This window comes from Schistocerca piceifrons, unplaced genomic scaffold (assembly GCF_021461385.2).
Source record: "Schistocerca piceifrons isolate TAMUIC-IGC-003096 unplaced genomic scaffold, iqSchPice1.1 HiC_scaffold_340, whole genome shotgun sequence".
Classification (NCBI taxonomy): Eukaryota; Metazoa; Arthropoda; class Insecta; order Orthoptera; family Acrididae; genus Schistocerca; species Schistocerca piceifrons.
The window spans coordinates 25,001-30,000 of NW_025728560.1; the positions used below are offsets into that span (position 1 = coordinate 25,001).

At 54.6% G+C, this 5,000-nt stretch overlaps 1 non-coding gene across 1 annotated transcript in view; it reads left to right on the forward strand.

Annotated features, from left to right (window-relative positions):
* The first annotated feature begins 3,144 nt into the window (after positions 1 to 3,144).
* The window catches only part of LOC124745930, a 1,909-nt gene continuing 53 nt past the window's right edge, over positions 3,145 to 5,000 (forward strand). The window contains exon 1 of the ribosomal RNA XR_007011226.1: positions 3,145 to 5,000. This exon is cut by the window's right edge and continues 53 nt beyond it. This is a non-coding gene — a ribosomal RNA (small subunit ribosomal RNA).

The window sequence follows — 5,000 nt, forward strand, 5'->3', positions numbered from 1 at the left end:
ACCCATGTTGTGCCTTAACCTAACCCATGTTGTCCCCTAACCTAACCCATGTTGTCCCCTAACCTAACCCATGTTGTGCCTTAACCTAACCCATGTTGTCCCCTAACCTAACCCATGTTGTGCCTTAACCTAACCCATGTTGTCCCCTAACCTAACCCATGTTGTCCCCTAACCTAACCCATGTTGTCCCCTAACCTAACCCATGTTGTGCCTTAACCTAACCCATGTTGTGCCTTAACCTAACCCATGTTGTCCCCTAACCTAACCCATGTTGTCCCCTAACCTAACCCATGTTGTCCCCTAACCTAACCCATGTTGTCCCCTAACCTAACCCATGTTGTCCCCTAACCTAACCCATGTTGTCCCCTAACCTAACCCATGTTGTCCCCTAACCTAACCCATGTTGTCCCCTAACCTAACCCATGTTGTCCCCTAACCTAACCCATGTTGTCCCCTAACCTAACCCATGTTGTGCCCTAACCTAACCCATGTTGTGCCCTAACCTAACCCATGTTGTGCCCTAACCTAACCCATGTTGTGCCTTAACCTAACCCATGTTGTCCCCTAACCTAACCCATGTTGTCCCCTAACCTAACCCATGTTGTCCCCTAACCTAACCCATGTTGTCCCCTAACCTAACCCATGTTGTCCCCTAACCTAACCCATGTTGTGCCTTAACCTAACCCATGTTGTCCCCTAACCTAACCCATGTTGTCCCCTAACCTAACCCATGTTGTCCCCTAACCTAACCCATGTTGTCCCCTAACCTAACCCATGTTGTCCCCTAACCTAACCCATGTTGTCCCCTAACCTAACCCATGTTGTCCCCTAACCTAACCCATGTTGTCCCCTAACCTAACCCATGTTGTGCCCTAACCTAACCCATGTTGTCCCCTAACCTAACCCATGTTGTGCCTTAACCTAACCCATGTTGTGCCTTAACCTAACCCATGTTGTCCCCTAACCTAACCCATGTTGTCCCCTAACCTAACCCATGTTGTGCCTTAACCTAACCCATGTTGTGCCGTAACCTAACCCATGTTGTGCCTTAACCTAACCCATGTTGTGCCTTAACCTAACCCATGTTGTGCCTTAACCTAACCCATGTTGTGCCTTAACCTAACCCATGTTGTGCCTTAACCTAACCCACGTTGTCCCCTAACGTAACCCACGTTGTCCCCTAACGTAACCCACGTTGTCCCCTAACGTAACCCACGTTGTCCCCTAACGTAACCCACGTTGTCCCCTAACGTAACCCACGTTGTCCCCTAACGTAACCCACGTTGTCCCCTAACGTAACCCACGTTGTCGCCTATCGTAACCCACGTTGTCGCCTAAACCTGCTCTGTAATTGTTATACGACTCGTTCAATTAGTGTAGTGTTGCCCACCCGCAACCCTCGCAATATAGTTCGCTACTCGCACTGCCCGCTCCCCTGTGTATCGCTTCATGTTAAACACCTTGCAAGTCTTGCTGACTTTCCACATGCTCCTGCTGTACACTGTAATGTGGATGGCAGCAGGGCGTACATGCCGCCCCCCCCCCCCCCCCCCACCTCTCCCCACGTCCCCACCTTGCCCCCTGCCTTCGCAAGGTGGTTGGTGACAAGTTTGCATGTTCAATGCCCTTCGCATGCGACGTACGCAGGCTACGTTGTGGTGCGGCCTGTGTCAACTGTCCGCTGATGTCGTACGCGTGAACCACAATCTGTACTGCACATTCGTCCTTATGTACTGAATGATACATCGTGGCACATGTGTGACCGTACAACGACTGCGCCCAAAAACGGCGGACCATACAGTGCAAATATTGTGCACGCAGCTACGTGTCGTCTCCCTATGAGAGCTGGATTGCAGTGTGGTACGCCATAGAGACGTGTGGGAGGAACGGACGCCGTGGATGGCGATCAGCATGAGCTGTCTGTTGATGTATTCGGACCTAGTCGTCTCTCCTCACACACCGTGATGGCATGGTGCAGCGCGTTCCATATCTGCGACATGCTACAGAAGCCGGTTGACAGTCGTTCGAGCAATGGACATCGCATACGTACGGGGGCCACCTTCCACGTATTGTCTAGGCGTGCACATTTTGTTGCGTGTATGTGGGCAGACGTAGTGTGGCGTGACACCTGACACAGGCATGCAATAATGGTTGAAGTTGCAAATGGCGATGGACGCCTACGTTTTCTGGTGAAGTTACGCAAATGAAGAAATGGTAACCCGTTGTGGTGCGGTTGTTCTCGCTAGGGGTGAATCGGTGATGGCGACGATAGGTTGAGGTACTAACCGGTTGTTCCAGCGATACCCACCATGCCGACGAAACTGAACGGCATCTGGGTGTGAAGCGATACGCGGCGGTGGCTGGGTGGGACCGTCCCCGGCCGGTGAGGGGGCGCCTCCCGGCGTGCTGGCCGCGCGGTGCGTGGGCGCACGCGCTACAGCCGGCTGGTGGGGGCGGCCAGTGGCAGGCGCGCCGGCCGACGGACGCGGCAGGCGTCGCAGCTGCGCGCCGGCGCACCCTGCGCGCGGCGCCGTGCGGCCAAAGTAGGTCCTCGCGGGCCCGGTGCGAAGCGCGGTGGACATCTGCAGTGTGCTGGTCCGATTGAGGACTGTGTGCGTTGAGGATGCGCCGCCGCCCGGCGCTCGGCGCCGCGACGCCGTCTGCTGCTCGGTCGCCCCAGCGGTTCTCGCTGGTGGTTTGTATCGCAGCTGTGCGGATGTGTTGGCGTGTGCGCTGTGCTGGGAGAGTTCGCTTCGGCACCCAAGTGGGGCTTTTGTCCTTCTGTGGCGCTGGCGTTGGAGCTGCCGGTCACCGTAGGTGGCGCGTGTTGTCTCCCGCCGGCAATGCCACGACAGCACGCTCCCGGGCCTCTGTCGGCAGCGGCAAGCTCAGTTGGGAGCACGGGTGGTCGCACCGAAAGCGTCTACTCGCCTAACTCCGGGCGATTGCGCCTCTCTCGAACCCGACCAAGTACTTGGGACGGCGCTGCGCGCCGCCGGGACCTGAGAGGGTTTCGAGGTGTATTGTGCAGGGGAGCTCAGCCTCCTCCTGTTTGCAGAATGATTGAGCGGACGCTTGCGTGTTCGCGCGGGCCCCCGGGACACACTCCCGGGCGGCCGGCTGCTCAGCTCTAGTTGACGCAGCTCCCTGGTTGATCCTGCCAGTAGTCATATGCTTGTCTCAAAGATTAAGCCATGCATGTCTCAGTACAAGCCGCATTAAGGTGAAACCGCGAATGGCTCATTAAATCAGTTATGGTTCCTTAGATCGTACCCACGTTACTTGGATAACTGTGGTAATTCTAGAGCTAATACATGCAAACAGAGTCCCGACCAGAGATGGAAGGGACGCTTTTATTAGATCAAAACCAATCGGTCGGCTCGTCCGGTCCGTTTGCCTTGGTGACTCTGAATAACTTTGGGCTGATCGCACGGTCCTCGTACCGGCGACGCATCTTTCAAATGTCTGCCTTATCAACTGTCGATGGTAGGTTCTGCGCCTACCATGGTTGTAACGGGTAACGGGGAATCAGGGTTCGATTCCGGAGAGGGAGCCTGAGAAACGGCTACCACATCCAAGGAAGGCAGCAGGCGCGCAAATTACCCACTCCCGGCACGGGGAGGTAGTGACGAAAAATAACGATACGGGACTCATCCGAGGCCCCGTAATCGGAATGAGTACACTTTAAATCCTTTAACGAGTATCTATTGGAGGGCAAGTCTGGTGCCAGCAGCCGCGGTAATTCCAGCTCCAATAGCGTATATTAAAGTTGTTGCGGTTAAAAAGCTCGTAGTTGGATTTGTGTCCCACGCTGTTGGTTCACCGCCCGTCGGTGTTTAACTGGCATGTATCGTGGGACGTCCTGCCGGTGGGGCGAGCCGAAGGCGTGCGACCGCCCCGTGCGTGCTCGTGCGTCCCGAGGCGGACCCCGTTGAAATCCTACCAGGGTGCTCTTTATTGAGTGTCTCGGTGGGCCGGCACGTTTACTTTGAACAAATTAGAGTGCTTAAAGCAGGCAAGCCCGCCTGAATACTGTGTGCATGGAATAATGGAATAGGACCTCGGTTCTATTTTGTTGGTTTTCGGAACCCGAGGTAATGATTAATAGGGACAGGCGGGGGCATTCGTATTGCGACGTTAGAGGTGAAATTCTTGGATCGTCGCAAGACGAACAGAAGCGAAAGCATTTGCCAAGTATGTTTTCATTAATCAAGAACGAAAGTTAGAGGTTCGAAGGCGATCAGATACCGCCCTAGTTCTAACCATAAACGATGCCAGCCAGCGATCCGCCGCAGTTCCTCCGATGACTCGGCGGGCAGCCTCCGGGAAACCAAAGCTTTTGGGTTCCGGGGGAAGTATGGTTGCAAAGCTGAAACTTAAAGGAATTGACGGAAGGGCACCACCAGGAGTGGAGCCTGCGGCTTAATTTGACTCAACACGGGAAACCTCACCAGGCCCGGACACCGGAAGGATTGACAGATTGATAGCTCTTTCTTGATTCGGTGGGTGGTGGTGCATGGCCGTTCTTAGTTGGTGGAGCGATTTGTCTGGTTAATTCCGATAACGAACGAGACTCTAGCCTGCTAACTAGTCGCGTGACATCCTTCGTGCTGTCAGCGATTACTTTTCTTCTTAGAGGGACAGGCGGCTTCTAGCCGCACGAGATTGAGCAATAACAGGTCTGTGATGCCCTTAGATGTTCTGGGCCGCACGCGCGCTACACTGAAGGAATCAGCGTGTCTTCCTAGGCCGAAAGGTCGGGGTAACCCGCTGAACCTCCTTCGTGCTAGGGATTGGGGCTTGCAATTGTTCCCCATGAACGAGGAATTCCCAGTAAGCGCGAGTCATAAGCTCGCGTTGATTACGTCCCTGCCCTTTGTACACACCGCCCGTCGCTACTACCGATTGAATGATTTAGTGAGGTCTTCGGACTGGTACGCGGCATTGACTCTGTCGTTGCCGATGCTACCGGAAAGATGACCAAACTTGATCATTTAGAG